This window comes from Pseudorca crassidens, chromosome 2, assembly GCF_039906515.1.
Source record: "Pseudorca crassidens isolate mPseCra1 chromosome 2, mPseCra1.hap1, whole genome shotgun sequence".
NCBI lineage: Eukaryota > Metazoa > Chordata > Mammalia > Artiodactyla > Delphinidae > Pseudorca > Pseudorca crassidens.
In genome coordinates, this window is record NC_090297.1 from 183,594,410 (window position 1) to 183,614,788 (window position 20,379).

At 47.6% G+C, this 20,379-nt stretch overlaps 1 long non-coding RNA gene across 1 annotated transcript in view; it reads right to left on the minus strand.

Moving 5' to 3' along the window:
* The window catches only part of LOC137220159 (uncharacterized), a 48,155-nt gene extending 30,869 nt beyond the window's left edge, over positions 1-17,286 (minus strand). Inside the window, exons 1-4 of the long non-coding RNA XR_010941504.1 lie at positions 14,243-17,286; positions 13,887-14,111; positions 5,426-5,578; positions 4,154-4,222 (exon numbers count right to left, since the gene is read on the minus strand). This is a non-coding gene — a long non-coding RNA (uncharacterized lncRNA). The remainder of the gene's footprint in view (positions 1-4,153; positions 4,223-5,425; positions 5,579-13,886; positions 14,112-14,242) is intronic.
* Positions 17,287-20,379: the final 3,093 nt, after the last annotated feature.

Here is a 20,379-nt window from a genome sequence, read left to right on the forward strand (position 1 = left end):
GAGTAGTAGCAACTACCTTTACCCCACTTCTCCCCAGTTACCAAATTTCTGCCCCGTTATCTGTTCCAACTTCTGAAGAGCGAGGTCCGAGGTCGAGGTCTTCACTTCCTCCAACTTTCTACCTCCTCTGACCTCCCTAAACTCTGCTTCCAGCCACCAGCTCTGCACTGGACTGCAACTAGTTTATTAAAACGGATGGTGCCAGGTCGATGACCTCATCATTGCCAACCGGTCCCCGAGGATGGCTTTGCATCTTTGGCCGGAATAATCCCAAGGGATGTCTGACACCCCCCCCCCCCACCTGGAAACTGCCCCCCTCACCCTCCTCCCCCCTCTTAGTTTCTCCTGCATGCGTCGTTTGTGGGATCTTAGTTCCCCAACAGGGATTGAACCCTGGCTCCAGTAGTGAAAGCACCGAGTTCTAACAGCTGGACCGCCAGGGAATTCCCAAGGCTGGTGTTTCTGATTCTCCTTCTTCAGTCTTTGGTCTCACTCAATCTAGCCATTGTCTTTAGGAGATCTAATCCATTGGGCTTCAAGCTCTTTCGATCGTGAATCCCCTAAAATACAAACTGCACGCCCCTAGACGATGTCTACATTTGGCATCACATTGTTTTAACCCAAGTTTCAATGGCTGCAAAGCATCTTGTTAATTGTGTTTTGCACACGCACAAATCTTTTTAGTAAAGCTAGAAATGGTACATCATTCTTTTTTCCTGTTTTAACTTCCATTTCCACTCCACTTACCCCACAGATTTTTTTAACAGTTTTATTGACAGGTAAGTCACATATTATACAATTATCCATTTGAAGTGTACAATTGCATGGTTGTTAGCATAATCACAGACTTGTGCATCTATCATCACAGTCACTTTTAAAACACTTTCATTACCCCCAAAGAAATCCCGTCCCCACCGGCAGTCACTCCCCATCCCCCGGTCCCTGCCACAGTCCTGAGCAACCACTAATCTATTTTCTGTCTATAGGTTTGCTTACTCTGGACATTTCATACACATCCGATTACACAATATGTGGTCTTTTGTGACTGGCTTCTTTCATGTAGCATAATGTTTCCAAGACTCATCCTTGTTGTAGCATGATCCATTCTTATTCCTTTTTATTTTCCAATAATATTCTACTAGACAGATAGACCACATTTTGTTTAGTCATTCATCAGCTGGTGGACATTTGGCTTGTTTCTATGTTTTGGCTATTACGAATAATGCCGCTTTAGACATTCTTCTACAAGGTTTTGTGTTACAGATTTTAAACCAAATTTATTTTTATGTTTCAGCATCTTTTATCGATAACCTTTTCATGGATCTCATCCGCAAACTGTGTACACAAGTCAAAACTAAAATTTACGAGCGCCACGACTACTGAGCCCACGCGCCACAACTACTGAAGCCCGCGCGCCTAGAGCCCGTGCTCCGCAACAAGAGAAGCCACCACGATGAGAAGCCCGTGCACCACAACGAAGAGTAGCCCCCGCTCGCCGCAACTAGAGAAAGCCTGCGCGCAGCAACGAAGACCCAATGCAGCCATAAATAAATAAATAAATATTTTTAAAATAAATAAATAAAAAGTTTCTGTGACCATAATTCATTAAGTACACACACAAAATTCTTCTGGATTGAGCAGCAGTAAATTCCAATTAATCAAATCATCATAAGTATATTGCAAACTTTGACAATTATTAAACATAAACGATAAGATCTTATTGGAAATTACATCTCTTAATGAGAGGAACTGGGTTTATTTTCCAATGATTAGCTCATGGGTCTGTGGATGCCTCATTATTACAATGAAACATTTTGGCATAACCTGGCATCACTGCTTTTCTTTTTAGAGATGCGATCCCTGAGAAACTCTTTTCAAATAAGTAAGGGAAGCAGGAATTCCCTGGCGGTCCAGTGGTTAGGACACTGCACTTTCACCGCCGGGGCTCCGGTTCACTCCCTGGTTGGGAAACTAAGATCCCGCAAGCCACATGGTGCGGCCAAAATAATAATAATAAGTGAAATAATGAAGTATTCTACTCAGAGCAGTGTTAGTCATATCTTTGAAATCTGTGTAAGTCACAGCCCCAGAATCACTTTGTCATCTCTACTCAAAAATCACATTTAGGGAATTCCCTGGCAGTCCAGTGGTAAGACTCTGTGCTTCCACTTCAGGGGCCACGGGTTCGATCCCTGGTCAGGGAAATAGGATCCCACAGGCGGCGCGGTGCAGCCACACACACACACAAAATTACATTTCGGTCCCCACAACGTGGTAAAAGCAAGCAGCCCAAACCACCTGACTTGCAAGCAAGCGCCTCCAGGCCCTCATGCATCACCCCTTTGTCTGAAGCCCAGGGGTTTTTTTTTTTTACACACGCCCCAGAACACGCCAGGCAAAGAGATGTGCCCTTTTCCTGCAAAGTGGGAGACGGACTCGTTCTCAGGGGATCCATCAGAAGAGGGTCTATACGTGGGTGATGAACATCTGGAATTGCTTCCCTCGCCCGCACCGCCGACCCCATTTCCTTCACCCACTGCTGCACGGCTCCGTCAGCCCTCAGGCCCCTCAAGAGCTGAGCTGACCTGCCCCAAATCTATCTCCCTCCCCAGCTCCCAAGCACCCTCATCGCCTCTCCCCACGCTGCTGCCACCGGCACCAGTGCATCAAAGCAAATCCCAGCAAGCCACCGTCCTGCTAGACACCATCTCCTCTGCCTGTAAAGTACCTCCTCTGGGGGACAGAGTGAAGCCAGGTGTCGCCAGGCAAAGGATGCAAGCCTCAGCTTCTGACCCTCTGACCCCTGGCTGAGAAGGGCCAGACCCAGGAGAAGACAGGCTAGTGGTTAAAAGGAGGGACCCTGGAATAGGACCACCTGGACAGTTACCAGCAGTTACTGGAAGATAACCTTGAGTGACATCTCTGATCCCTCAGAGCCAGTTCCCTCAACTACAGAAGATAAGGACACTCCCTTTCTTACAGGGCATGTATAAAGATTAAGTGATTAAAGGTACGTCATGTGCTTAGCGAAGTACCCCGCACATGGCAAATGAGAGCAAGGTCTCAGTACACCCAGCTGCCATCACCTTGAAAGAAACAACCAAAGTCTTACATGGAGCGTTCGCATCCACTGCAAGTTGGGGACGCCTGTCCTCCAGCCTCACGTCCAGTCTCCCCCCCTCCTCTTGCCCGCAAGCTCCCTGGGAGCCCCGTCTCAAGTCTCCTCTGCTGACCCCACTCTTCTTCCAGGACTCTCAGGGTTGGCGTGCCCCAAAGCCCAGCCCTTTGACCCCTTCTCTTCTCTATCCACACCCCCTTAGCAGTCTCTGTTAAGTCTCCAGGCTTTAAACATTTATATGTTGATAATTTCCAAATGTGTGTCACCAGACAGACCCCTCCCTTCCCCCCTGGATGCCCAGGGGACATCTCAACGTGGACACAGACGAAGTCCTGGTCTCCCCCCAGACCTGCATCTACATCTCCTTCCCCATTCCACGTGCTGGCACACTCCATCCCCACAGACGCTCATGCCTGAAACATCCCATGTCTAGCCCCTGAGAAATCCCGCTGGCTCTACCTTCAACACATACCCAGGACCTGATCACTTCTCACCCCCTCTGCTGTCACGAGCCCCGGTCAGATCCCTCCCCCTCTCCTGCCAGGATTACTGCCCTGGCTCCTCTCCTAACGGGCCTCCCTGCTTCAGGCTTGATTCTCAACACAAGCCAGCAGAGTGATCTTTTGAAAACCTCATCACCTCCTCAGCTCAAAGCCCAGCAGAGACTCCGTGTTGCCCTCGTAGTAACCGTCCTGGAGAGGGAACAGTCTGACCGCCTGGCCTCTCTGACCTCCCCCTCTACTACTCTCCGCCTCACTCACTCTGTTCCAGCCACACTGCGTCCCTTGTTCTCCTTAAATCTTGCCAGTAGGCAATTTCCTGTTTTGCCTCAGCTGTTTCCTCTGCCTGGAAACCTCTCCCACCGAGACCCCCGCACGGGTAAATCTCTCCACGACTTCAGCTCTTTGCTTACATCTCATCTGCTCAAGGAGCTCCGCCCTGAGCTGACCACGGACTCAGATGCAGGCGCCCGCCTCAGAGCATCCCTCCCCTCCAAGGGTCTCCCGGGATGCTCTGTCTCAGGACTGGTCATACCTGGGCCTCTGAGGATGTGAGAGGAGAACATCCACCTTGCTGCGCGTCTCCTCCAGCCCACGCTAGGACCTGTGAAGAAACCATCCAGATTTCACAGGCGTCAAATCAACTGTCCCAGCTCACCAGGCTCCTAACCACTGAGACTCAGAGCCGTGTCTGCCTGACGCCCGTCTGCACCGGGTCAGGCCCGGCTGACCGCCGGCACTCCGCGTCCTTGCCCTGCCTGCGGCAATATCGTCTGCCTGCCTCCGGTTCCAGACGGAGTCAAATGAAAGGCAGGTAGCCTAGGGTTTTTGTTTGTTTGTTCTCTTACTGCCAAGTCATTGTATTATGGCCATCAACCTAAGCTGGCAAAAAAACACAGCAGATTTTCAATCCAGTTCACGTCTTCAGCCCTGTGAATTACACACTAGCTCTGAGCAGAAAACTCACTAAGTTAGAATCTTTCTCTGAGCCCCTCCGGCCTCCTGGGTTGTTATTTGCAGCTCTTCTGCCGTTTCCCCCTAAATTGCTCACTGAGAGAAAGCAAGGATTCCAACCCACTGAGGACGTTCTTCCCATAGTTTAACGTTACTGGCCGGTGAGTAGTCACGTTTACGAGCTAGAGGCGCTCTCCACGGGGACATCAGGGCTTAGGGTCCTGCCTGGGTGCAAACTCTCACTCTACCACGGCGAGATGGTAGATTTAGTCTCTGAGTGGGTATGATTTAGTCTCTGAGTTTTCGTACACTCAGTTTGAAGGTATTAAAAGTACAAGTTGCTCGGGACTTCCCTCGTGGTCCAGTGGTTAAGACTCCAAGCTCCCAATGCAGGGGGCAAGAGTTCGATCCCTGGTTGGGGAACTGAGATCCCGCATGCCACAGGGTGCGGCCAAAAAAAAACAGGAAAAAAATGTACAAGTTGCACCTCTGTAGGTGACTGAGGCCGGGATGGAGAAGGCAGTGGACGCACCTGGCACCGTGGCCAGCGTAAGAAGCAGGCACACAGGGCAGCGCCTGTGTCACTTCACAGATGGGTTCAGGGACACTGGTCACCAGGGCTCAGCCATGCAGAGACCAGAGGCCGCTCCCCACTCGTGACGCAAACACGCTGGAGGATGACCACGTAAACTGGCCCCACAGTAAATTTCCACCTTGTGAAATGACTTTAGGGTGTTGGTTAATACCGGTGAACAGACATTTCTGACTTCCTGGAATGTGTGCACTCTCTTTAGTCCCAGATACTAACTTTAAAGGAACCACCTTTAGAGTGTGAAAATAAAATAGCACTTACAAATACAAATTATTCCGATTTTTATCTCCATCTGTAGTCCACGTTCCCATCAGGAGTTCTATAAACTTTCCTTCTGGTTCGAAGGAAACGGCAGCTTCCTGCCACTTCCGCTGTTGGTACAGTTGTAGTCATACCTGCTCACGGGCTCTCCAACTACATGATCAAAATAGGAAAACAGACTTCCGAAAAGCTCAACTACAGTTAGATATCAACTATCAATATCTGGTTCACTACTATATTTTGTTTGTTTGTTATTACTTATTTCAAACTAATTCAAGAAGCTTAATTATGCAAAACTTCAGAATAATGGCCAAGAAGAATTTTCTCCTGTTCTCTAAACCACACGAGACAACTGCTATACCATTTATATTTGTTTTCCCTTTCTAAGAACGGGAAGAAGTATTTAAAGAATTTCAGCAACACATTACCAGTCAGAAAGAGCACTTACCAGGCTGTTAGAAATCTCCAAAGACAAGTTTTAAAGTTAATACTAAGTTACTCTGTATCGATGCAATAGCCCTTTCCAGTTTTCTTACTGGCATTTAAATTAGCTACATACCAGCTCACAGTTTGTCTGCAGTACTTTCCCTGGGTGCAAAACATTTGACTCAGCAAAGACCAGGTGACTCAGCACATTCAAACTGCAGACCTCAGGTTTACAGGATGGATCCCTTCCTGTCCTCTTGCAAATACTGCTGAGAAGATATCAGGGTGGGATCTTTTGTTTTTTAATTTAAGGTTTGAAATGTCAAAGAATCGAAACATACGCCTCTCTAGCAAAAAAAAAAATAGAATAGAATAAAATAAATATAGAACGGAGAAAAGAGAAATAAGATTTTCATAAAAAACAATTCTAATCTGATTGCTAAAACGACTGTTGGACTTAACTGCATTAGCATTTAAATTGCCCCAGTAGGACACGGGGGAAATAGCCCCCTGGTGTTAAAAATGTTGGGAAGACGGTGAGGTTTGCACCTTTCCTTCTCCTATTGTTGAAGTGGAGCCAGTTTTTTCCACCAGCAGGATAAACAGTTAAGATAAAACAGGCCTGGAGAGATCGAATCTTGTTTACGAAAAGGCAAATAAACTAGTTTTGTGGGGTTTTTTTAATTACACAGACGATAAAGCCAAGAATATTGAACCCTAGGCTTTTCTAGTGGTCTGTGTGTTAGTGGTTCCCAAACCTTGCAGATGATCAAAACCACAGAGGAGATTTTTATAAATATAGATTTACGGTCCCCTTCCGGCTCCCTGTTGTGATTCAGTAGGTGTGGGGTAGGGCCCAGGAATCTCTAAAACACTCGCCCAAGTGACCCCTATGGCCGGCCGGGTCTGCGATCAAACAGAGCTGATAAAACACAAAAGTGCAGCAAAACAAGTGGTGGATCACACCCGCCACCCCCAGCCCAACTGCTAATTGTACGGTGAAAAGTCAAAGAGTACTTTAAGATGTAGTTGAATGCATCTTCTTAGGGGAAAGCTGTTGGAAATATGAGTGACATTCTTAACTGTCTTAACTTTTAAAATTCCCAATGAAATTCTCACTTTAAAAAGTTATTTTAGGACATGATCTTGTCTCCCAGGTCCTGTTTAGAGTGATGAGCTACACACATCTTTGTCTGAAACAAAGACTCCTTAGCCAGGCCCCACGCTGGCTAATATCCTTCCATTCGCTCCTATAATCTTCTCAGCCACCCCTGGAGGCGGTTCCAGTTATCCCCATTTTACAGACGAGGAAGTGGAGCCTAAGAGAAGCAAATTGTTCTAGGGATAAAGCCAAGATTTCAACCAAGGGCTTCTACTGGTCTGTTGGTTGGTTGGTTGTTTGGAGGAATTTACACCTGAGAGTTGGATCCATTCAAATCTTAGGCTCTCTGGCCTGGTGTCAGCCTTATACATTTGGCAAACACTGGTTGCGTTGGGCATCGGGCCAGCCTGGGCAGACCCGGAGAAGCCCGACAAGTCCCTGCCTGGGAAGGGCCTTCCGGGCCCCTTCACGGGGCGGAGAGGGGCGAAAGGGAACGATCTCCTGTGGTTCTCCTGGGCCTGGTCCAACCTTCTGTCTCCGGGGGCTGTGGGAACTGCCCTTCTGATTGAGAAACGGGTTCCCCCAGATGATGGGCCCCCGGCGCCTTGGTGAGACGGGCTGCTGGGAGCCCTCTTTGAAAGGCTTCGCAGAGGATGTGGCTTGCGAGCTGAATGTGGAAGGACGAAAAGATGTCAGTAGGCAAAGGGGAGGGAGGGTGCTCTAGGCCCCGCGTGGCCTGTGCTGCGCCCGCCCCTTCACCTGGTCTAGCAGGAGACCTGGGGGCAGAGGTGCAGCCGGGCAGGAGAGGGGAGAGAAGGAAAAGACCGAGGAGGGGCTTCACGCGACGTGCGGAGTTTGGACTAAAAGATGCAAAGGGAACCAACCATGGTTTCTAAGAGCGGAGTCAAAGGACTAAAGTTGTATTTCAGAAAGATACTGAAGACTTGTCACAGGGTGGAGAAGAAGGGGCCGCGTGAGAGGCACAGGGTCTGAGACATCAGGTGGAAGTTTGTTGCGACTACTGGGGCCAAACTGGGGGTCGTGACCCTGACGCTGGAGAAGAATGTCTGAGGTCAGGGCGTGAGCTCTGGAGTCAGGAGGCCGGCCAAAAGCTGGCTCCAGGCCTCCAGCCTGCATCCCGGGCACGCCTGCGTGGCTGACGGAGGAGGGAAGAGTCCAGGTTTTCTCCCAGGCTTCTCCACGGGTGGGTGCAGACCCACGTGGTCAGCCAGGCTGGGGATGGCCTGAAACAGAAGGCGGGGTGGGGCGGGGCAGGGGGGCTTGGTTTAGAACAGGCTGAGCCAGGGAGGCCTACAGGATTTTGCTTTATTAATGGTTAGCTGGAAAGACAGGGGGAAAGAGGGGTCAGGGCTAGAAGAGGAGACTCACGAGGCATTCGGGGTCATATCTGGAGCTTTGGGAATGGAGTTTCAGGGACCGGGATTTCCTAGGGCCTATGGACGGGAAACCAACACAGCAAACAGAAAGCCACTCCACAAGCACGCACTGAGGGCCAGCTGCAAGCCAGGTGCTGCCCTGGAGCCCAAGGCCCGAAGGAGCGGACGAGCCCCAGGTGCAGGGGTGGGGGGACCTCCAAGCGGCAGGAAGGCGGGGCGCAGGCGGAGGGCAGGGGTGTCCGGTGCCCGGGGGAGGCTCCTGCACCAGGAGAGGCCTGGATGTGTGAGCTGAGACCTGAGATACACAAACATCGCCTGAGAGCTCCCCAGATTCAAGGCTCCCTCTAGGCCTTTCGTGTATTATCCCCTTTAATCCTTATAAGAGCCCAAGGACGTCGCTACTGTTATTATCCCCACCTTAAAAATAAGGAAACCCAACCACAGACGTGATGAGTTACCTGCCCACACAGCCAGTGAGCTGGTACGGAAGACCTTGACCCAGGCAGTCGAGCTCCAGACAGAGCCCGTGCTCTCACCTTCTGCACAAGTTGTCTCTCACTGTCTGACAAACGGTCAGAGAAAAGGAGAGCTCGAGAAGGAAGAAGCGACCCGCAGTGTATCTTAGTGGTCAAGAGCACAAAGGCTGTGTCTAGAAATAGTAGTGGTTGGTGTTTGCTATGTTAGTATTTAAAGCGTGGCCACTTCACAGAGCCAGTTGGGTCAGAAGCCCCAAATTTAAAGGCAGGCTTACTTGTTCACTAATTCTGTAACCTGGGGACAAGTAACGACCTCTGTGAAGCTCAGTTTTTTCATCTGTAAGAGAAATCTAACACACAACTCAAAGATAGTCCTGAAGATAAAGGGACGTAACTCGTAGGAAAATGTATTTCATTCTCTCTACACAACGTTATGTTCATAGCTGGTGATGCTGGAGAAAGGTCCCCACTACAGTTAACACACCATCACTTCTTCATCACGGGCTAAACCTCAGAGTGGACACAGCATCGAAAACAAGATTGTTGATTACTGTTAAGTATAAATCACTCATTGTTATTCTGAGAACAACCCTGGGTGGCGTGGGAAAAGTCCCGTTGAGACCTACAACTGGTCTTACCGATTATTAAGGAAAATTAAATTTCTTTTATTTATCACTTTATTTGAACGTCAGCTTGGACCCACCAAAGGAAAGTTGGTTTCACCGAAACTCAGTTCATTCCAAAGTGATTCCAGGGACTGCCCTGGTGGTCCAGTGGTTAAGACTCTGCACTTCCACTGCAGGGGCCGCAGGTTCCATCCCTGGTCAGGGAACAGAAATCCCACATGCCGCGTGATGCGGCCAAAAAGGAAAAGAAAAGACACAAAGTTGACTCCAACAGAAAATCAGAAAGGACAGGCTTCCTCTGCACTGTACCTCTTCCCCCTCTACCTACTCATTCTAGGTAGACACAAAACAGCAAAACGAAAGCACACATTAGCTCTTGGGAAGAACGGACACCAAGGTCCCAAAGCAGTTTGCAAGGTGCCGTGAGAGGCACCATCCTGGGCTGTGGACGTCCAGAAGGATCCTCTGGGCCAGCACACTCAGGGATGGCTATGCAGAGGGTTGGATCACCGCTCGAGAGGGCGCTGCCTCTCCCGGCAGCTGCCACGCTCCTAGCCCGTCCAGGCACCCAGCCCCGAGGGCAGCCCTGGGCTTCCGTGCACCTGGGCCCGTGAGTGAGGCCCACGCCACATCTTAGGAGGAACAGCGCCTCCCTGAGTACCTGCCCTTCTAAGGCTCCCACCTGGGTGGGTATGGCCGCGACCCCCGACAGCAGGCCCCCAACACACACACCATACAAAATCACACTGACCTTCCTCCATTTTGCTTTCTTCACGCACTTAAAACTATGAAAAGTTATCTTGTTCGTATCTTTACTGGTTTCTTTTCTGCCCCTCCCCACCCTCTGCTCCATCACAGCCTAAATATTGTCTTTCTTGTTCGCCGTTATACCCCCAGCCCCTGGCAGGAAGCAACGAACTCAATAAATATTTATTGAATCAATAAAGAAACGCAGAAGAGCATGATCAAGTTGCAGAGGTAGAAAAGGAAAAGCTGAGTCTGGGAACGTGGTGAGCGGCTCGCTCTGGAGCAGCTGCCCAGGGGCCTGGCTGCCCTTGGACCTGGAAGGAGGGCAGGGCCCCCGGCAGAGTTTGACCAGGAGCACCTTGGAATAGAGTGGATGGAAGTGAAGCTAGAAAACCCAAGAGAAAACCACGTCCCCCCCTAAAATCAGCAACAATTAAGAAGTCTGCCGGGGATGCCACGTACAGCACAGCATTGACAGTACTGTCCTGCATGTTTGAAAGTCACTATGAGATTAGATCTTGAAAGTTCTCATTACAAGAAAAAAACTTTGTTCTAATAAATAAAAATAATTCGACCAGCATTGGAGAACATTGGGGAAAGAGCTGAACATTGATTTGGTACTATCTCTTAAAAGTGAAATTGGGAATACTCACAAGGTAGCAATTCTAGATGTAAACATCAAGTCTAAGGAAACGATTCCCTATATCTGACTTAGGGAAAAGTAATACAAGCATTATTATTATTACTTTTTTTTTTTTTTTGGGCAGTGCCACACAGCATGCGGGATGTTAGTTCCCCGACCGGGAATCGAACCCGTGCCCCTTGCATTGGAAACTCGGAGTCCTAACCACTGGACCACCAGCGAAGTCCCAACCATTATTTATATTAGTGAAAAAATTTTAACAATCTGCATATCCACTAATGAAATAATTAATAAAATGTGATATTATGCATATCACGAAATACCAGATGGCAATTAAAAACAAGTGTGTACGTACAATATATGTGTATATATAGAGATAGATCTCAAAAACAATGTTCAGTGAAAGTAAGCAAATCATAGAACAATAGGTAGGTATGGACCCATGTATAGAAATATATATATACACTCATGAAACAACGCAACGTACTAATTATGAGTACATGTAAATATATATAAGATATTTTAAAAGCACGTATCAAACTGAACATGGGCTCCGTGAGGTGAGGACAGAGGAGGGAATGGGATTAGTATTTAAAGGGAACTTGACCTTATCTCCAACACTTCATTCACTTAAAGAACTGAAACAAATGTAACAAAAAAGATAACGGTTGTTAGTTATTGATGATGGGAATATAGTACAGTTTCTACTGGGAATAAGAAGAGAGATGTTGGACACAGATGGAAAAACTAAAAGGATTTCAGGAGTAGCTGGATTAGTAGAGTAGAAAGAAGGCTGAAAGAAGAGGAGTTAAATATTATACTTTTTTTAATGATGAGAGGCTGGCTGCACCATTAAAAGAACTAAAAAACATTGAGCTCCATATTAGAAAGGTTTGCTCTATTAATGAGATATCCAGGTGATGCCCAACAAGAAGTTAGAATTCAAAAACCCAAGCTGTACTAACAGTTGTCCAGGGAAAGTGAGAAATAAAATGGTTGCCTGCATCGCTTTCCTTAACTCTCTCTCTCTCTCTCTCTCTCTCTCTCTCTCACACACACACACACATACATACACACACACACACACACACACACACACACACACACACACACACAGACAATTCTGTAAGGTCCCTAGAGAAACCCAAGGACCTTGGCTTTACTCAGCCAATGTTAGTCTCCCTCTTGGAAAGTCAGGTTCCTAAATTTTAATGTACTTTTCTAAAACGCCTGGGGGTCTGATCTCTGCTAATCAATTAACTATTCTAGTAAGGCAACTTGGCAACGGTCTCCTTTCAGTAAACAACACAATTACTAGAGCAAATAAGGACCCAAATTCACACTGTTTAAACAAAAAATTTCAAACATAAAACTCTTTTTGAAACCAAACTCCTTAGTCTTTCATAAAGATAAACTTCCACTTATCCAAAGAATGCATTTATCTTTTTTTTTTTTTATGTTGGGGGTAGGAGTTTATTAATTAATTAATTTATTTTTGCTGTGTTGGGTCTTCGTTTCTGTGCGAGGGCTTTCTCTAGTTGCGGCAAGCGGGGGCCACTCTTCATCGCGGTGCGCGGGCCTCTCACTATCGCGGCCTCTCTTGTTGCGGAGCACAGGCTCCAGACGCGCAGGCTCAGTAGCTGTGGCTCACGGGCCCAGTTGCTCCGCGGCATGTGGGATCCTCCCAGACCAGGGCTCGAACCCGTGTCCCCTGCATTGGCAGGCAGATTCTCAACCACTGTGCCACCAGGGAAGCCCCCAGAATGCATTTATCTTTATTCAAGGGTGCCCCCTCCAATTTTTCATATTTACACGTTTGCATAGTGACTTTCTACCCTTTTGTAATGTGTTTTGCAACCCCTGAAAAAGTCAATAGTCTCAGCTCTTCTGTAAAGAGGGACACACAAGACAGTGGTCAGGATGACTCACGGGCAGAGTCAATATTGGAACACAGGAGCCTGGAGCCTGGCATTCCCAGTTCCTAAAGCCGCTGGCTTCCGCTAACCCCATAGAATCTACGCCTTCACGGGACTAGGCTTCTTGGAGGCCTCGGGGACTGGAATGTTAGTTTCCAAAACTTTCTCCTTGAAAAGGTGTCAGCAGTCAGAAATAAGAGCTGGACTGCAGGTTGGAGTCCTTAATCATTTAAGAACACCTGAATGGAAGGGATTCCACCGTTCAACCTTTGCTTTTTAATAAGGCGTAACTAAACTTCACCGATACAACCTAACAATCTCCTCAATTCATGTAACATTGCTGGTGAGTTTTTTTTAGAGTCCTCTGTTCAGACTGGGTCACATTCAAATCAGGGGTACTGTTAGAACTCTCCATGTTGTGCCTTTGCTGGAGTCGGTGCTATCTTGGACGTGATGAGCTCCTCACAGCCTGGAGGCTGGTCAGCTGGGACTGACCTTATAAAGCCAACAGTTAGGGGCTGCGTATAAAAGGACTTAAGGGATTATTTTACCAGAATAAAGTTGCTATGTAGCCATCCTGTGTAAATGGCATTTCTTTCCATTAATGAATTGAAGAGTCCATAAAGCACCTGAAATTAAATGATGGCTTAAAAAAATAAACTAACATACTAAAATTGAGGTTTACCGACAAGATCGGGTGTTTTCACTTAAAAAAAAACAACAACAACAACCCGCTGTGGTTTCTGACTGTGCCCTTTTCATGGGATTTTAAAACACTTTTACAAATTTTTTTCACTATCACATATTTCTCATTCGAGTTTTATAAGTTAAAAAAAAAGGGAGCTAAATAACTTACCCTAAGTCGCAGAGCTCGATCATAGCAGAAATCAAATAAAAGCCCAAGTTTATTTAAGGATCTGATAAAGTGTATACACTGATAAAGTGTATACTTTTTGCTAGGCTGTAGTACCTCCTTATTTTATGTCCCTTAAAAAATAATTGTTTCCATAGCAGTGAGTGGTAACATCGACATAGAAAAGGGAGCCATTGTTCATTATAGCAGGTCCTTTCTTGAAGCAACGAAAACAATCAAAAATAAGCTATAAAAATAATGTCTTATAATTTTACCTACAAGTTCAAGCCTTCATCGTATTCATTCATTAAAACACCACAAATCTTCCTTTCCTTTTGCTAAAATATTCTCAAACTGGCGTGCAAAGCACCAAAATGCACGTCAGCCACAACACACACAGATCCATCACTCAACCTCGGTCCATTAGTCTCACCAAGGTCAGTATCGAGTATTCCTGAAATTTTCACTTGTAGAATGAATAGATGTTTTGTAAGGATTATCTATTCAGGCAGAAAAAAAGGGGGGGAGGGAATGAAAACAAGAAACAATTAGCTATTCAACTGGCACTGAGCAAATTCCAAGTATGAAATCCTTTGTTTGTTTTGATTTTGTTTTTGTTTTTCTTACCTACCTTGGGACTCCAGCGCGTGAAAAGAAATACATCTTGTGAGATTTTTTCTAGAGTCTTTTCCACAGACCTCTGTGGGGACGTTGATGTCAGGCTTGGCTTTATTTTGCAGCCGGGGACTGGAACCCAGAGCGGTCTATTTGCATTTCAACGCCCTTCTTTTGTTTCCTGGCCCTCCAGAGGCTCACCCCATTCAAATAACAGGTAAGGCAGTTAGATCATTCTAATGACCCTAGAAAACTCAAAGGAGGAAACGTGCAAACAAAGCGGTTATTTTAGCTAAATCTGCCTCAGAGAAGGAAGCGTGATGGAGGGGCAGAGGGGGGAGGGGGAGGCGGCAGGGCCCAGCTCTGCCTTCCTGGAATCCCCCCTCAATAAATATCAATGAGATGTTCAGATGCTCCTATAGGAGCTCACAGGTCACAGTATCGCATCTGATTCTGAGAGGAACAGCCTCTGTCCTTTCTGCTGAAGGAGCGCTCCTATAGAGCGGGAACAAGGTTGAAAAGAAAAATCCGTGTTAGGTGGAAGCAGTCAGAGAAATCAGGTAAAGACCCAGCCATCCCAGGACCTGAAGGACATTTAACCCAGATGCTGCTGGTATACCATTCCCGTCACGCCCCCTCAGATGACCGCGTGGTCATGTGACCCGGAAGGCAGCTTTCCAAGAGTTTACTCATCTGAGAGGTGTTGGCAGATAAATATTTGCAAAACAGCACATTTTAACAGGCAAATGCCTCAGGGTCCATGTTGAAGGTCAGTGTTTGGGAAAAGACTACAATCATGATGAGGCCACAGAGTCACAGATTAGAGACGGGAGGGACATGAAAGTTCATTTCCTCAAGGCCCTTAGTTATGCAGCCAGTTTGCGCCGGGCTGGGAAACTTGGGGTAGGTCTCTGGGCTCCCGATCCCATGCTCTTTGGATTTTGGTGACCAAACCTGCTTAGGTAGGATCCTAGGACTTTGGGAGAGTCTAGTATATGGATTCCAGGACTTGGCAAGTCAGCCTGCGATGAAGATGTATCTGCCTAGATTTCAAAGGCCCGACCCATCACCACCACTGGGTTGGACATCCGGCTCTTTGATAAGCATCTCTCCTTCCAACCTGCCTGACCTCCAGCGCCACCTGTTCTCAGGAATGATGGAGCCCCCGGTCTACGTTCTCCCCATTCACCAGCCCCCTGCTTCTTTCACTTTCCTCCTTCCTCAGTTCAGATTCCGCAATCTGTTATCACATCCTTCTCGCCAACCCCGTAAACTCCCTTCCCCTTTGTATTTCCTGCAAATCCATCCAGGAAGCCATCAGCCCTGGAGGAAGGCGGGCATCTCCTTTCCCTTTACCTGCAGGTGAGCAGTTCAAACTCTGCTGGAGAACCTCCAAAGGAAGGGGGGTTCATGGCCACCAAGTTCAAATGGGCCCCAGCACTGCCCAGCACCTGTATTCTGTTTCTCCCTTCAGCTCAGTCACCACCGTCCTTAAACTTCCAACACAACTGTCTTGACCCTCACCTCTTCCAGTGGGGAGGGCTCGCAGACCTCCTTCCAGCCACGGCCCTGCCTTACCTCCTGGTTCAAGATGCCTGGGAACCCCTCTGCCTGGGCTTCGCTTTCTCTCCGCACCATCACCCACGGCACCTCATCTCAAATCACACATCGGTTCTGCCTTCAAAAGCCTATTGGTTCTGCCTTCAAAATATATTCGAACCAACCATTTCTCATCATCACCAGCAGGACCATCTCATCCAAGACTCAATCGTGTCTCATCCAGACGATTAACAGCCCCCAGCTTTCACCCCTGCCCTGTTCCAGTCTATTCTCAACACGGCGGCCCCAGTGATCGTAACTTGAGCGTGTTCATCCTCTGCTTGACACCTTCCAGTGGGTAAACCTTTCCATTTACCCAGAGCAAACCCAAAGTCCTACAAAGGCCTGTAAGACTCTCTCGGCACTGTCCAATAGAACCTTCTGTGGTCATGGAAATGATCTATAGCCCACTGTCAACGCAGTAGCCACCAGCGATGCTACGTGTGGGAAGGGAGCCCCGGGAACGTGGGTGTTACAATTGAGGATATAACTTTGGGGGGTGGGGGGGTGCCCGAGCTGCACGGCTTGCAGGATATTAGTTCCCCGATCAGGGACTGAACCCACGCCCTCGCTAAGTCCTAACCACTGGACCACTGGGGAATCCCTGAGGATATTAATTTTTTTTTTTTTTTTTGGTCCCTCTGTGCGGCATGCGGGATCTTAGTTCCCCGACCCACGATCGAACCCCGGCCCCCCTGCAGCGGGAGCATGGAGTCTTCACCAAAGGACCACCAGAGAAGTCCCTAAATTTTTAATTAAAAACAAACTTAATTAACTTTCATTAAAATAGTCACCTGTGGCTACCATATTGGAGAACACAGCTCTGTGTGATCTCCCCCTTCCACCTGGTCCCCCTTCCCTGACTACATCACACCATAAAAGCCCCCTTGAAATCAGGCAACGCGCCACACCTCTGCTCAAAGTCTCCAAGGCTTCCCTTCTGACTCAAAATAAAAGCCAAAGAATGTCCTTATCTTAACCTAGGGGCTCTCTGAGGCCTGGCCACCCCACACCCTCCCTGGTCAGTCCCCACCCATTCTCCTCCTGGTCTGCTCCAGCCACAAACAACACTGGCCTGTGCAGGTGACGGTACCAAGGACACTGCTCCTGCTGCAGTTGCCTCAGGGCCTTTGCTCACGCTCTTCTCTCTCTGGGACGTCTTCCCCCAATATTCTCGTCGCCAGTTCAGAGCCCCCGCACTTCCTGCAGGACAGGCCCCGGTGTCTTCCCGTGAGAGGATCAGATCCAACCTTATTTGACCTGAAGGCCCTGCCCCAAACCCACCCTGCGCCCTTCCACTCCCTGTCTCCATGCCTTTTCTTTAGAGATCTTATCTCCATCTGATAAATAAATCATGTTTGTTTACTTGTTTATTGTCTCTCTCCCCCAGCAGGGCAGGGCCTCTGTCTGTTTTGTTCACAGCAGTATTCCTATTACCTGAAACAGTGCCTGACACTCAAAAAAAAAGCTGAATTTGAGGAAAGAACGTGGATGGCTTTATGGTGCTAAAAACTACTTCCAACTGTCTCCGTCCTTTAGGCCACCCTCCTGCAGCTATTCCCTGGGGAGAGCTGAGAACTGGGTTCCTCTCTAAATATAGTATCTTCACTATACTATATATATATGCAAGAGGGCAGCTGGGTGCTTTAACTGCATTGGTTCTAATCCACACAACAAGCAGAACCAGAGAGGTGAGATAGGCTGCTCAGGTTCAGCAGACGTAAGCCTCACCTTGCCTCTCCAGGTGGCGTTTCCATAATCAACAGAAAATCCTTCTGCGGGCAGCTACAGAGACAAACGTGTGCCAGTGACCACACAGCCTCATGCTGAAACCTCTCTTCTTACTCTATGCCTTCTTAGGAGGAAATGAGCATAATTACTTTCATAATAGACCAAATGAAAAATAATTCAGTATTGCTAACAGGAAGTGAATCCTGAGCGAACCCACTTTCACCCTTTATCCCTCCCCTAAATGGCCCAAGTCTCTCTTATCAAATTGCCTTTAGATTTTCAAAATGCTATGCTAAATAAAATATGATCGGTCTTCATTTCTGAAGATGTTGCTGCTGAGATTGCTATTTTTTATGCTAAAAATGTTTGCAGTCAGCAAACAAAGTCATGGCCAGTAAATTCCGGACCAGTCCCACAGACTGGGTCAACTTCCCGTCAACCCGCTGGACAGGAGTGAATGCTCTTTTTTTTTCTTTCTCCCTGGGTTTTATGTTTAACATATTAATGCGGAGCAGGGATGACCTAAGTATATTCAAGCCACAGGGAGTTAAAGCAGTTTTCTCTATTAGTCCTAATGCTATAGGCCGTGAAGCCTCGGAAATGGAAATGGAAAACTGTAAACACAGGTTTATGTCTCACGTCCTGTTCTTCTCTGCTGTTGCCTGACGGCAGCACCAGTGAATGGGGAAATTACATCTTTGGCTACAGAAATGCAGACACGACTGGTGTCACCCACTGGACAGAAATCCTAAAAATTCTTAAGGACTTTGGATGTTTCCACATGTTTCCAACATGCTCGCTTGTCAGAGGCGGAAACCCAGGTCAAGCAGTTTGCTGCAAAACACAGGCGCTGTGATGCACGCAGGCATCTTGACTTCCGTGCAATCTATGTGTTTTCACTGAAACCTAATGATTCCACTCCAACTGGTATAGGGGGGAGGGAGAGAGAGAGAGAGAGGGAGACAAAGAGAGAGAGAGAAGTTCCACGGAAGGGCTGCATATGACTCTTTGATGCTATTCGCAGTTATGAATTGAAAATTACTTTTCAAAACTACTTCCCTCAAAATACCCAGACACCTGGCCCCAGGCTGCCAACCTAATGCTAAAATAGGCACCTTGACCCACTCACCCCGGGACTTCAACCACTCAGCTGCCTTTGACCACAGCGACAGGTGACCCCTGCCAAGAGAAATAGGAACGACTCTGGGAACCGATTACAAAATTGGGATTGATCCAAACTTTCCAAAAGTGATGGCTCTGTTGTTTGGAATGTCCTGCAGCCAGAACATTTTTCTCAACAAGTCAGCTCTGTGTAATGAAAGCAATTAGAAGAAATTCGGACGTGCACGCATCTCTCTCTGCCTAATGTGGGAATAATAATTAACTGCCCCAGAATCTAAGCACTGGCTCACGGCTGATGATTCACCTTTAAAGTTGCGCAAAGAAAAAGGTCAAACCTTTTGTAAAGCAATTTAACAGTGTGGCCCAAGAGTCATAAAGATGTCAGTTCCCTTTGACACAGTAATCCTATTGCTGGAAACCGATCTTCAGAGATGACGCAAAAGCAAAAAAGATGTACACGACGAAATCTGAAGCAACCTAAATGCCCGATGATAGGAAATATGTTAATTACGTACGGTACACCTTCCTAGTGAAATACTACACAGCCGTTAAGAGGAATTAAGAAGAGTGTCGCGATATGGGGACGATGCCAGGGTCGGCATTACTGTCAGACACAGCGAGATCATACAGGCACGTGGCTCCACCTCTGGAAGACCCCTGACTCACGCCCTTGGTCGGAGAATCTGTATCCCAGGCCCCTCCTGCTTCCAGAGAGGACATGGCTTGTGAAAAGCTGTGGGTCCACCCCCTGAGAGGAGCAGCACCCTCCTGGACACAGCTACAGCTCTCCTCGGGTAGACGGAGGGGACGGGGAGGGGCTGCCCCTGGCGCTGGGGGCTGCTTCCAAAAGGGGTTAATCATCCCCACAGACGGTGCAGGGGAGGACCCCCGCCTACACAGCCGTTCATACAGATACTGGTCCTTGATGTTTACACGTGAAAGGAGACACAGAGTGGATCTGTTATACAAAGCATTAAGTGTATGGGGGGAAATCTACTGAATTCTACAGTTTTGTCTCATTGTTTTGAGATCGAAATGTTCCTAAGAACTCAGGAATCTGCCTAGGGAAGCAGAGCTTTTGCTCAGCTAATGCTTAGTAAACTCAGACACAGTCATCGTGGTGTGTCTGTAAACAAGAAGAAATGAAAACAGTCCCCATTGTCATTACTGATAAATGTGACTTACAGTGTTTCAAATGAATGCTTTTGTCCATAGGTCTTCAAAGGGAAAATTTTAAACTCTACAGGATTTGTTCTTATCTGTGGAGCTTTTCCTAAACCGTTGTGCCTCTGTTGCTCAAAAACTGCTGTGACCTTGGGTCAAGGAGACACTGGCTCTGGTGCTCAACAGAAAATGTGCTTCTCACACTGAAATGGCCACTTAAGCAGGAATGTGGAAATGATTTATCTCGCAGTGTTTGGAGTTGGATCTTCCCTCCAGATATGTCAGGACCGCATAATCCGTCAGGGACAACTGGTTATATGCTCCCAAACGAAGAACGCTCTGATGGCCAAAAGAGTTGAGTATCTAGCATACCAAAATCACCTTAATAAAAGTTAAATTACCCACGTCCCAAAGAACACAATCACCGACAATACAAATAATGTTTGTTTGTTTGTTTTAGCCACGCCACGCATGTGGGATCTTAGCTCCCTGACCAGAGATCAAACCCAGGCCCCCTGCAGTGGAAGCTCGGAGTCC